This window comes from Cucumis melo, chromosome 1 (genome assembly GCF_025177605.1).
Source record: "Cucumis melo cultivar AY chromosome 1, USDA_Cmelo_AY_1.0, whole genome shotgun sequence".
Classification (NCBI taxonomy): Eukaryota; Viridiplantae; Streptophyta; class Magnoliopsida; order Cucurbitales; family Cucurbitaceae; genus Cucumis; species Cucumis melo.
The window spans coordinates 9,874,082-9,888,277 of NC_066857.1; the positions used below are offsets into that span (position 1 = coordinate 9,874,082).

At 30.5% G+C, this 14,196-nt stretch overlaps 2 long non-coding RNA genes across 3 annotated transcripts; both read left to right on the forward strand.

Moving 5' to 3' along the window:
* Nucleotides 1-71: 71 nt before the first annotated feature.
* Nucleotides 72-9,828, forward strand: LOC103500429 (uncharacterized). 2 transcript variants are annotated; one of them, XR_007819197.1, is made up of 3 exons: nucleotides 116-402; nucleotides 7,960-8,047; nucleotides 8,991-9,828. It is a non-coding gene; the product is annotated as an uncharacterized LOC103500429 (long non-coding RNA). The 2 variants fall into 2 exon arrangements; XR_007819200.1 differs by lacking the exon at nucleotides 7,960-8,047 and having other exon boundaries at nucleotides 72-402.
* A 1,684-nt stretch (nucleotides 9,829-11,512) lies between these two features.
* On the forward strand, nucleotides 11,513-14,196 carry LOC127148354 (uncharacterized). Its single transcript, XR_007819230.1, has 3 exons — nucleotides 11,513-12,931; nucleotides 13,307-13,543; nucleotides 13,746-14,196. It is a non-coding gene; the product is annotated as an uncharacterized LOC127148354 (long non-coding RNA).

The window sequence follows — 14,196 nt, forward strand, 5'->3', positions numbered from 1 at the left end:
CCTTCGTATTTTTTTCAACACTAATTTTAAGTGACTTTGGCTTCGAAAGATTAAAAATGGGTAAATTTACATATATGTATACCTAATATGGAATGTGTGTATGTATATAAAACAAAATGTAAAACCATTTATGTATTGTGTAACAAAAAAAAATCCATTCCATTTTTTTTAATTACAGAAAAACCCTTGACTTTTTAATTTCGTAGAACAGCTTTACCTCACGCAATCGTCTTCACCTCAATTTCTCCTTCTTAACTTCATTTATGGAGATACGCAAGCGAACGTCTTCTTCTTCCTCATGGGCGACTGATTGCATCGGGTGGCAGTAACAGGCAGCATCAACCCCAAGTTTTTTTCTTACTTCGTTTCTTCATAGATTTTCTGTCCGGCATCAACCCCAAGGTATTCTCTCTTCTTCTTTTTCAAATTATATTGTTCCTCATGTCACATGTGTTAATAGACGTTTGATGTTTCGACACCCTTCTTGTTAATTGTTCGTCTGTGTAATTAATAGGTTTTGTTTTTCTTTTTCTTTTGTGAATTAGTTTCGCTTTATATGATTCTATGATTGTTGTGATTTCATCAACCCAAAAAGCCTTTTTGATCTCCATTTTCAACTATTGAAATGGCTTTCACCCCAGTTTTTTGTCCTTAATTTTGCCTCTTTGAACTGTGCTTGATTTGTTTGTAGAATATAATTTTAATATTTTGTAGCTCAAACCTCTAATTATCATTTTTTTAATTGTAATTTTGAAATATTAACAACAAGAATCAACGAAGAAAACAGTCAATATTGGCAATGGTATATAGTATGTTTTTGTGCCTTTAGATATTATTGCTCTTTGGATATTTGTTTGAAGCTGGGTTTATTTGTATCAAGAATCAAGTTTATGCATGTGGGGCCTATGAGTATACTTGCCACATTCCTCCCTTTAAGATTCAACCGCTTTTTGGTATATAGTATACTTGGAGAGTTGAAGATGATGTCAAGAAAACATTACCTCCTATAATTAAACATCAAGCATGAAGACTTAAAAAGCAAAGAATTCCATCTGTAGGTGAATTTAAAAGTTCATCAAGATGTTCTAATTATAATCGCAAAGATCACAATAGTAAGACTTGCAAAGTTGAACCAATTAATCAAAAGATGTAATCATTCTTTTTGCATTTTAATACATGCATAGACAAATGTATTGACATTAGAGTTCATGAACGATATTTTATGATTTAATTTATTCTGTCTTTAGTTATAAATATTTTTAATGGTAACAATCAATTTTTAATGGAACTGAAAGAAGAATAAAAAGCATTAAGTATTCTAATCTTCTGATAGTATTTGATATAGACAATGATAGAGCTCTATCTTTGTCTATCTCGGATAGACACCAATAGAGAACTATCACCATTTATTTAAGATAAATAGAGATAGTATTCTATCTCTATCTATTTGAGATAGACACTGATAAAACTATCGCATTCTCTTTTCACCTTTTGGTATTACCATCATCTCATTAAATCATGTAGAGCTACACATATTGATGTATCTTTGTGTAACTAGATCAATAGTGACAGAGCTCTATATCTATCTATCTTAAATAGACACTAGTAGAGGTCTATCGCCGTCTATCTAGATAGACATGAATAGTATTCAATCTTTTCCTATCTGAAATACTATTTTATTTTTACATTGTAATACATATATTAAGAGATGGGTTGGCGTTTCAGTTTATGAATGATATTTTCTAATTTATTATCTTCTTGAGTTGTAAATATTTTTTGATTAATAAAGTTACTTCCTAATAAGAATCTAATAGAACACTATCTCACATAAACTAAGCAAAATTAAATAAAAACACCAAACTCGGAGGAATAAAATATTTTTCAATTGACAATTATAGATGTAAGAGGTTTGATTTTGACAATGATAATGCTCTATCTCTATTTATGTTAGATAGACACCAATATATGGCTCACTGTCTATCTCATATAGATAATGATAGTATTATATATTTGTCTATCTCAGATAGATATTGATAGAGTATTATCACTCTCTATCCCATATAGACAATGATAGAATACTATCACTCTCTATCTCTGTCTATTTTAGCATAATTAAACAAAAACAGTAAACCAAGTATTGCAGTCAAACCATTAAGACCTATTTATTGAAGTCTATCTCAGATAGACAATGATAGTGGTCTATCTCTTTCTATCTAGGATAGAAAATGATAAAGGTTTATAACTTTCTATCTCAAATAGACAACAATAGTGACCTATCTTTATCTATTGGGATAGAAAATGAGATAGATCTCTATCATTGTCCCTCATCCAAAGAAATAAGCAAAATTAAACAAATGGATTTACGTTAGAGTTTATAAATCATATTTTCTTATTTATTATGTTCTTGGGTTGTAAATATTTTTAATGGTACTGTCAATTTTCAATATGACAACTATTAAATATTCTATCATTATCTATCTCTCAGATAGATAATGATAGAATTATATCTCTGTCTTAGATAGATAGCAATAATGGTCTATCTTTGTCTATCTATGATGGATAGAGATAGAAATTTATCACTTTCTATCTCATATAGATAGTGATAATGACATATCTTTATGTACTTGAGATAGAAAATGATAGATCACTATGATTGTCCAAGACATATTGAGTTGCGTGTGGTGGCTAATAATCGTGAGTTGAGAATCACTAAAAATGTATGGGCTTGGATATTTTTTGTATTTCACATCGTGGGCTTGGACTTTTTGGTATGTTTTTTTATTTTCAAAATTGTTCTATATGGTGTAAATATTTTTCTTTATTTTTTCTATATTTAAAATGATTATATTAACTGCTTTTTTTAAATCATGTTTGATACCAAAAGTGATTTTAAAACTATCAAATTACTAAAAAGGTGTATTTTATATTTGGAAGTTTTAATAGAAGAATATTTTATTTCAAAAACTATCTAAAATAAGATGGTGATTCTCTAGTAATTACCTTTGCACAATCATTATAGAGATGACACTTAAAAAATCAATTGTGAGTTATTTCTTTTTTCTTTTTAATCACTCTCATCAGCTTGCCAAACATCATATTTTTATGGAAAAGTGAATTTGGCTAGTGAAAAAGTGATAAATCATTGCCAAACACACTCTCATATGACTCACAAGGCAATTGAAAACACAATGATTAGTGATTATGTACCAAGACATGTAGTTAAGATCAAAGTGTGAATCCAAATCATCAATACAAGTTAAATAAATTAAAATTTAAACTAAAGAATAGAAGAAAGATAATGAAATTAATCTCAAAATCCTCGCAAGAATATAAATGAGTTCATTTTATCCTAAGCTCCACGTTTGGACTATTGCTGCAAAGGCTTCCCACTATCCAAAAATATTACAAATCAAAATTTCCAATCTAAAACTAAACTAAAAAATGAGATTAGATAAAGAATTTATAAGAAAGTGGCTCCAAAGTTGGGGTGAAACCCCTTTCTTCCACCCTAAAAATGAAACAAAACTATATATGCTAAAATGAGAGTGTCACAGTGTTGGGGTAGCGTTGCAACATTATATGTGTTAACTCTAGTGCCCACAATATTGAGCAACACCAAGCATCCTTCATTTTCAACAGAGTTGAAATGTTGCAGGCAAATGTTGAAACTTTGCACTATCGCCTTTTAGCATTGCTCCAAACTATTGCCTAGTGTTGATGGAATGATATTCTCACTCTTTACGCTCAGACTTAGAGTTGTTTATATGCAAAATTAATTCTATGTGATAAGTCATTGGTCATGATCATTGTATGCGAAGCACTTACTATGCATCTCTTTATCGCATAAGAGTTAAGTCCTCGATAATTACAAGTTTTCCTATAATTGCTTTCCCAAATATAAGCGAAACAGTAGGTTTATTTGGATGATCCAGAGTCGAACTCAGAGAATTGATATCAAAGATTAGTTCTAGGATTCATTCATCATTCAGACGATATAAAAAATAAAGAATAAAGAATGATGAATAAACAGATAGAAGTGGAACTATAACTACTTATGTACGCTAGAGATTCTGTAAAGGGGAATTAGATGGATGTGAAAGGAAGATGCGAACTAACTTGTATTAAGGATGGGTGAAGGAATGTCTATGTATTACTAGGCGATTAGGCCATGAAGGTCTTGATGCGATATAACTTTCATAACTAGTCTATGATTAAGGCAAGCTCCTCTCAGAATCTTTAAATGCCACACTTGTGTCCTCTTATCAAGGTACAAATGACTCAACCTAGTAAGGTTAGATATATCTAGAAAATTTCACTTATAAAATGTATAGAGCTTCGCGTTTAAGGGTAGCAGCCTCTTGGTGCCTATTGTCCACACTTGTCGTCTTGTCAGGTACAAATGATGGAAGTTATCTCGCTAAGGTGGAGTTCGCACTGGCCAAGTGATGAAATAGCTCAACTAATGCAATAAGAGTTATAAGCAAAACAACTTATCAAGAATCTCTCATAAATCCTAAACTAAAAATAACACATTAACAGATGAAAAGTAAATGGATGAATGGATTGAAGAGGTATAAACATGTAATATATATTTAAAAGAATATAGGCTTTCGACCATTGTACAATATGAACAATATATATTACAAAGAATACAAAAATGGAGAGAAAAGAGAATGGAAAACGATTACAAGTTAGGAAAAAATGAAAAATGGACTTCCTTTCCTTCAAACTCCAAGCTCTCACTCACGACCTGATCGGAGAAGAAGAAGAAATATCTTTACAGACGGTGGAAAGGCTAATCCTTTCCACCACTCTTTAGGGTTTGACCCATTCAGGTGCATTTTTGTGTCCATTCTGACCTTCTTTCTCTTGAGGTAGAAGGAAACTTTATATAGGCAACTTTCGATAGGAAAATTCTATTCTTTTGATCATGTCAGCGTCGATTGCAGTCTTTCTCAAGTCACATCAACTCTAACTATTATTCTTGTCTTCTAGTGAACCATCCTCGCGTGATGATGTAGATCGATGCTCGCCTAGCAATTGTTCTTACTAGATGGGGTCTTCTTGTGTAGCTCTTGTGCGAGATCCTCCGCGATGCACTAGTCTCTTCTTCTGATTCTTTTCCTACGTTAATACACTAAAAATGCAGTAAAATAGACATGAATACTTATGTAAAGTGTATTTCTAAATACTTATGCTTTTTCAACATAATCATGACTTTTTGATACACTTCTTCTAGATTTTGACCTCGTATAAAAGAGGCTACAATAACTTGTATTTTTACAAGTTATCACTTAGTCGTGCAATACTTTTACCATCTGCAATCTTGTCATTTTGTATCTCTTTTATCCTAAATGCTCCAATTGAGCCCTAGATTGCCTATTTTGGCTTGTGTTTCACGTGAACCATTCAAATGATCTTTTAAGTTTAATGTCTTGCAATATAGCACACATTTAAACATTAAATTCTCTTGGCACTAACAAAATTTTTGTTAGGAAGATAAGCTCTTATGTGAAGTTATCAAATGACTTAGAATAATCATTCCTTTCTATTTCGAATAATCATTCCTTTCCCAAAGACTTCTTCTCAACATGACTTCCTTTTTAATATGGGCCTTACAACTCTTCTCTCATTTTTGGAATTTTATCCCCAAAATTCTACTTCACAACTCCTTTTCCTTTATCAACCACAGGGCCTCCTCGCATAGTTTGTTGGATTGAGTGAGACGCCACTCCTATCACATTGGTTCCTTGCCAACTTTGGTCCTTACTTGACATTCATCTTGGTCATGCTCAACTTAACCACATTTGAAACAAACAATTTTATACCTACAAGCCCCCTTGACATTCATCTTGGTCAAGAATATAATAAGTTCCTAAAGAATATAATAAATCCCTAAAGAATAGGAACTTATTATATTCTTGGAGATAGTTAGAGAGATTCCTTAAATATAGGAGAATCAAATATTCATTGATTATCTTCTCTTTTAAATAAATCTTCTCTTTTAATTTAAAAGATATTTTTTTAGACAAAGAACACTTCAACATACAGTGTAAATATTTTGTCGTTTTGTTATATCTTTTAAAAGACGGCTCAATTTAAAAGTCTAATTTCTTGGACAAACTATAATTTCCTAGAAGCCTAAAAAATGAAAAATTTGCTCTAGAAGTTAAAACTTGTTTCGATAACTTAATCAAAATCGAGGGAATGTTTCAAAGAGATGTTCTTATATATTTAAAACAAAATCGACTATATACCTTTATTGATGACTCTGAAATAGTGCAAGATGATGGACAGAAAGTGCAACAAATTAGAGACACTGAGACACTTTAATGGTCGAAAGGTACAGTACATCATTATCTATATCGCTTCTCTTTCATGGTATCTTTACGTGAGAATCAGGGAACCAGTGAAAATCAAACAATGAGATTAGAAGCAACGTTAAAATTCACAACCAAATTCCAAATTTCTATTTAAATTGTGCTCGTAGCAACATTAGATTCATTACCAATTTAAAAAACATGTTAGAATACCTTGTGTGAACTTTGGGGTATGTTTGTAAAATGGTCATAAAGGGGAGGTTTGGTTATGTATTCTAACTCTCGATTGCAAGGAGGGTTATCATAATCCTAATTTTACTCCTATCCTTTTCTCTCAAGTTTTTCTGGACTCTTCTTTAATCCTTTTTTTCTTCTTATTTATAATTTCTATACTTATGAGTTTTGTTAATTTTAATATTTTTATTTTAAAAACATAATTTGTTTTTAAGTTATGAATTTAGTACAATTACATTATTAAAATTTTAATTTCTTTTTTTGCTCTTGAATTATGTAATTTATTGAGATTATACAATTAAAATTTTAATTTAATTATCTTCGATCAACTCTATGTTCGAATTCATATCAATATATTTGTGAAATAAAATTTTTAATATCAATCTCAATTATATTTTGTTTAATTAGCTCAAATATCTAAGAAATGTTAATTCAATAAAAAAATGGTAAAATTTTAACAAACTACCATAAATTAATTACAACAATTAGCAAACTAAATTATTTGATAAAATTATAAAAATTAGTGGGGTTGTAATTTCAACAAGTCTATTATTTAGAGGTGGTTTGTCTATATTTTCCCACTTTCATAATGTTATTTTGGTTATCAAATTAAGTTTGGTTAAATTAACATAACAAATCTTTTGTTACAGAGATGATAGGTTCATGAATCTTTTACAATTATTACATAATGACTAAAATAAATATTTTGAAAGTATATAAAACACTTGAAAAGAATAAAAATTAAAGTTCATATTTTAAAAGTAGACTAAAATAAACTAAAGATAAACCTAAAATTAGATTTATTGTAATTTTACATTGGAAAACAAAACTAGAGTTGGTAAAAGCCTTAATTGTTGTTTTTTGTTTTCGATACTTCATATTTTCGATTGTTACTTGCACTTGTTTACAAGTTTATGGATTACGTGTCACATTCATACAAACCAATTTATTGAAACATAACGTACATTTAAACAAGTTGAAAATGAACGTCGTAATTAAATAAATTAAGAGAAATTGTTTTACGAAAACTAGGATGATTTGGTAAATTAAATATACGAAATTCGTGTATTGAATTTAGAATATGAATTTAAAAAAAAAATATTTCATGTAATGATTACTTAAAAAAGCTTGAAAATGAACCTCATATTTAAAGAAAATAAGGCAAATTATTTTATGAAAACTAGGACGATTTGGTAAATTAAATATATGAAATTTGTATATTTAATTTATAATATGAATTAAAAATAATATTTATATATAAAAAAAAATTGTATAATACTACTCACCTAAGTCTTCTCCTAAGCATATCTTATCGTTAATCCTAATCTCCATAATCCAATCAATCCTCCATTGATACCAAAGGAGATAGTTAAGTAATTTTTCATTTTTATTTGTAATTGATTAGGTGGAGGTGCATATCAAATTGGTGGATTATTTCACTTTTTTCCCTTTCTTTTGAGTAAACAATTGGTACTTGGAGGATTTGAACTGAGGTAAGGTCACTTGGTATTTCAGTGATGGGGTGGGTAATAAGAAAAACATGAATGAACTACATCTCTGTCTTTTGTACATTTTGGTTTTAATTTTTTTACTTTTTTTTTTTTCAATTTTAGAATTAGAATAATTATATGATAAATAGAATAACAAATACAAAATTTTGTATCTTTTCTTTCTTTTAGGATTAGCAATTTAACTTTTATCTTTTCATTTCAAACATTAAATAGTTAAAATATGAGAGATGTTCTTTTTTCTTTTTACAAGAGATTAAACAAAATGAAAATGAAAGGTTTTTGTTACATATAAAGAGTAATTTTCACATATGAGAAAAATGACAGACTATTTTAGTCTATAATATAACAGTATGCAGCATGCGAAGTTTGAAGGATATAACATATGGATATATAATCATAAAGTGTGTAACGTGGATTTATATCATATTTTCTCTTTTAATTCTCTGACTTTGGTCACTTGTTAAAAAATAAATAAATTAGCATTGCAAGGGCAAAAGATCTTATATAATGCCCAACTAGTACTTGTGATTGATCTTGAGGATGGAGCAAAGTTCTGCTGATGTGGAACTTTTCATTCTTGTACTTTTGGTATGAGATTCCTAATCTCTTTCCTGTGGCTCTCTTTCTACGAAGCTGGCCATCTAAAAATGCATTATTATTCAAAGAAAACGGTAATGATGAAAGAATAAAAGCATTTTGAGGCATGAACTGCCTCTCCCAACTAACTGTTATTGTTCGTATTGTATGGTGAAAAACACGACTCATCTACCTTTTTCAAATGGCTAAAACCTGTTTGCCCTTCTATAAATTCATCAAAAATCTCCATTGATTCAGTATATCTGCATCTTGAATACACTTTCTGATCTTCTAATCTAACTCCAAATGGCACCTTGGTTTTTTGTTCTTCTCTTCTTAATGACAAAAGCTCATGCTACCATGACCAACCAAATTGACCTGCAAGCAGCGATGGACCAGATGAGATTAAAATCTTACCATGGCTTTACCATACTACTCAAGATCTTAAACAGCACCACTAAAACCTTGCAGAATTCAAATATAACCTTCTTCATGCCTACTGATCAGGAACTTTCTCAAGCTGATATCTCTCCGGACCGACTCAAAGACTTCGTTTTGAGCCATTCTATCCCCACAGCATTACTACTCAACAACCTTTTACACTTCCCAAATGGCAGCTTGGTTCCATCAAGCATCCCAAACAGAATGATCAGAATAACAAACTGCAGAAAGATGGGTGTGTGCGTAAACAATGCACGAATCATTACCCCCAACGTGTGCTTAACCTCGTCTATAAGATGTCATGGTATAAGCTCAGCGATTTCATATGACAAAACTTCGGCCTTTTCAGATACTTTACCTGCTAAGCAAAGTTCAGCTGACATTATAGTTCAAAGGAATGAAATGAATGGAGCAAAATCTTCAGAGTCTGGAGCAATGAAGAAGAACCGTTCACTGCACTGAACCCATCCAACTCCTATCAACATAGCTTTGTTCATTCAAATAAATACCCAGCTTTTGTCAGCAATTCTCTAGATGATAGTTCCTTCCTAGTTTTAAGCAACCTTTCTAATAAGACATTGTATTTTGTTGTAATGGGTACGGGAATTTTCTGTCTTTTTCCATGGCTTAAAAAGTTTTATACTATGCTCTTGAAACCACTCGACAATGAGCCAACTAGAAATGTGGAACATGATTGTTTAGGCAGATGGATTTTAGTCCAAGAAAACGCATCTCTTCGCTCCTTCTCTGATCATCTCCATATTCTTCTCACTTTTGATTAAAAATTTACCATTAATTGAGTTTGAAGCTGTAAGTTTTCAATTGATGGTGGCTCAAAAAACTTCATATATTATTTGATGGAAAGAGAAATTTTATGGTTGCTGCAGAGAAGATGGAAAGTCATGGTTAAGTCTATCCTAAAATTGTTTCTCTCACCCCACTGGTTCTTAGAATCTCCATTTACATAAATTTTGGATTCTTATCAAAGTGCAGATTTATAATTTCTTCATAGGTTCTTAAATTCCACGAAGTGAGTAGCTTGCAAATGGGGGAGACAAAATCTGTGAGAGAGAGTTAAGGAAAAAGAGAAGAGGAGAGAAAGTTGGATAAAAGAAAGTGGTTTTAACGTCGGGCACTAACCCCTAGACTAACAGATGGGTCTTTTAAAGTAAAATATACTTATGCTTTTTAAAAAATATATAACAAAGTGAATATTAATTATAAATAAACTTACGTAAATATAACAAAATTGTAAACTATTTACGGTGTGTGTAACAAGTCCATTAAGACAAATAGTTTACAGTTTTGTTACATTAAAATAAACAATTTTAGGATACACAATCGTTTAAAGATACTGATCGTTTAAACCATCTTATTGAAATTGATACACGATCATTCGAGCTATTTCGAGTTATTTTTCGTAATTTTCGACAACATTCGCTCTGATATCCATTATCTTCGATAACATCGTTTCTCTTCTTGTCATCTTGAACAATCAAGATTGTGTATATTGCTCTGTTGATATCATCTCAGTTTTTTTGTTTCGGTGAGTATTCTAAATATCGTTTTTTTTAACTATTTAGTTGATTATAAAATTTTGTTTAGAATTATATATTTCAGTGTGAAGATAGAATGTTTAGTATATGTAGGTATTACTATAAGACATCTTGTATTTGGTTATGAAGATCGTTGAATGTTTTGATTATTGTTTACGTTGATTTAAGAATTTATATTTTAGTATGATTGTCGTTTGAGTTTTTTGTTGTTTGTAAGAATTTAAGGTTTTTTTCTATTTCGTTTTGAACTTTTAAGAATCACTATAAGATGTGTATATCATTATGAAGATCGATAGTTTGAAGTTTTTCAGGATATTTTTCATTGAATTACTTGATTGTTTATCTCTGTCAACATGATCGTTTAACCATATACAGACGATCATTTTGTTATATGAACACGATCGTTCATCTTTATGAACACGAAAACTTTTCAATATTTTGTATGATTCGCATCTTTAAACGATTTTGTATCAAATTCAATACGATTATTTTAACGATCAGCGTCTAAAAGCAATCGTGTATGAATTTCAATAAGATGGTTTAAACGATCAGTATCTTTAAACGATTGTGTATCAAATTGGATATGATAGTTTAAACGATCAGTGTCTTTAAACGATCGTTTAATTTATTATATACGATCGTTTATTGTTGTTAAACGATCCTTTAGTATTTATTAACTTCTTTGCATGATGGTTTAAATGATCAGTGTCTTTAAACGATCGTTTAATTTGTTATATATGATCGTGTATTGGTGTTAAATGATCGTTTAGTATTTATTAACTTCTTTGCACGATCGTTTAAACGATCATTTAATTTATTATATATGATTGTGTATTGGTGTTAAACGATCGTTTAGTATTTATTAACTTCTTTGCACGATCGTTTAAACGATGATGGTTTAAACGATCAGTGTCTTTAAACGATCATTTAATTTATTATATACGATCGTGTATTGGTGTTAAACGATCCTTTAGTATTTATTAACTTTACACGATCATTTAGTATTCTCTTATTACATCTAAATACTTAATTATATTTTTTTTCCAGATTAGAATGTCTATTCCTATTGTTGTTTTTTATGGAGGTCAATGGAATGGCTACAATGTTTATGAGAATTACTTAGTGTCTGTAATTTTGGTAGATATGCGAGTCAGCTTTAATTCTTTGGTTGCTTTGACATGTGAACAACTTAATTGGATGAATCAGTAGAATTATCTGTTTTACTTGATTTTGGTAAAAGTAATGTTCAAACTATGGTGCCGATAAAGAAGGACAATGATGTTACGTTGCTTGGTATTTAGCTTTTGTTAAAGATGCAACTAGTAGACATCCATTAGTTGTCCATGTAAGTGTTGATTGTTTGGAAATGTCTTCTTCATCTAGTAGTGTACAGGGGAATGTTGATATGTCACTGAATATAGGTTTTTCTTCTGTTTCAAATGATGAAGTTATAAGAGACATCTCTTATTATTCTGATTTGAAGGAAAAAATTTTATTTGAAAGTAAAGAAGTGCTTTCAAAGTATTTTTGCATAATAGCAGAGAAGAACAACTTTCAATTTAGGACTACAGTATCGAATTTAAGGTCTCTTGGATTTAGATGTCTGTAAAAAGGCTGCAAATGGTATGTAAGGGCATCTCGTTATAAGAAGAGTGATTTGTGGATGCTACGAAAATACACTTCTGACCATAATTGTTCATTGAGTACTGCCCAAAGTTCTCACATGCAAGATTTTTCAACAGTAATTGACAATTGTTTGATAGATGATTTTAGATTCATGTCTACTGATCGTTCCATTCCTAAAGTGATTGTGCATAAGACTCGTACAAATCTTGGAGTTAATATAAGTTACCAGAAAGTTTGGAGGGTAAAAGAACATATGGTAAAGATATTACACGGTGACACAGTTGAATCGTATGCATTGATTCCAAGATTCTTTGATAAATTGGTTGAATCTAACCCAGGTATGATCAATTTTTTATATCAAATTTAAATTGATTTGCAGATAGATGTGGATAGACTAATATCACAGTTTATCTAGATAGACCAATATTGACATCTTTGATATTCTTTCTGTTCTTTTTTTGTTTGTGCTGATAGAAATATGTTTTTAATTATTATAAGTACATGCCTGCTTTAGAAATGGATGATAGTGGTCATTTCAAGTTTTGTTTTATGGCTTTTGGTGCATCAATTGAGGGGTGGAAACATTGTAGACCTATTATTTCTGTTGATGGGACATTTTTGAAGTGTAAGTTTGGTGGCATCCTATTAACAGCCTCATCACAATATGGTAACAATCAAATCTTCTCTCTTGCTTTTGCTATTGTAGATTCTGAAAATGATGCATCATGGACATGGTTTTTTTGAGAAGATACGAAGTAGTTTTTCAGAGCGGGCTAATTTAGTCATTGTTTCTGATAGGCATCGTAGCATCCCCAAAGAAGTTTTAAGAGTGTTTCTTGATGTTTAGTATTATGTGTGCACAAAACATCTTTTAAGTAACTTGAAACTCCATTTTAAGGATCCACTACTTGATAAGTAGTTTTTTAGCTGTGCTTATTCCTACACTGTTGAAGAACTTGAGTACCACACGAGATGCATAGAGTCTGTTTGTTCAAATATTAGAGATTATCTTAGTAATGTTGATTTTGAGAAGTGGTCTCAGGCATATTCACATAGACGAAGGTATAGAATGATGACATCAAATTGTGCAAAAGGTGTAAATTCAGTGTTTAAAGATCTTAGAGAACTACCTGTGGCAACGATGTGTCGTTCAATTAGGGATGTATTACAAAAGTGGTTTTATGAACGAAGTAAAGCTGCTTCTACAATGAAGAGTCATTTAACTTCTTGGACTGAGAACATTCTACGTTTAGAACATGAAAAGTCGAGAAGATTATTGGTAAGATTTTTTATTTTTTTTATCTCGAACAGTTAGAGATAGATTGTTATCTTTGTCTATCCAATAGATAAATATAGCAATTTATCTGTTCCTGTCTCAGATAGACACTGATAGATTAATATCTATATATATCTGATGTATACAGAGATCGAAATCTATTTCTTCTTATGTTATTAATTGTCTTTATTTGTGTTATGTACAGGTTGATCCAATAAGTGCAACTGAATATCAAGTAATAGATGGAAATCAACAATTTATTGTGAAGTTAAACGTGGGATGTTGTAGTTACCGAGTATGGGATGTTGAAGAAATTTCTTGTGTACAATGCTCTTGCTGTTCTACGAATGTTTAATTTAGATACCTATTCTTATGTAAGTTTTATTATAAAGAAACACTATCAGCAACATACAATGGTTGTATTCAACCTGTTGGATCTCATTTTAATTAGAGAGTTGTAGATTCTGTCATGAAAGTATTGCCTCTAGTCTTTAGACGACAGGCTGGAAGACCAAGAAAACAAAGAATTCCATCTGTTGGGGAATTTAGTAATTCAACCGGATGTTCTAATTGTAATCGTAAAGGACATAATAGTAGGACTTGTAAGCAAGACAGGGTTTGAACAATTAATGAAAATGCGTACTATCTTTCTTTCA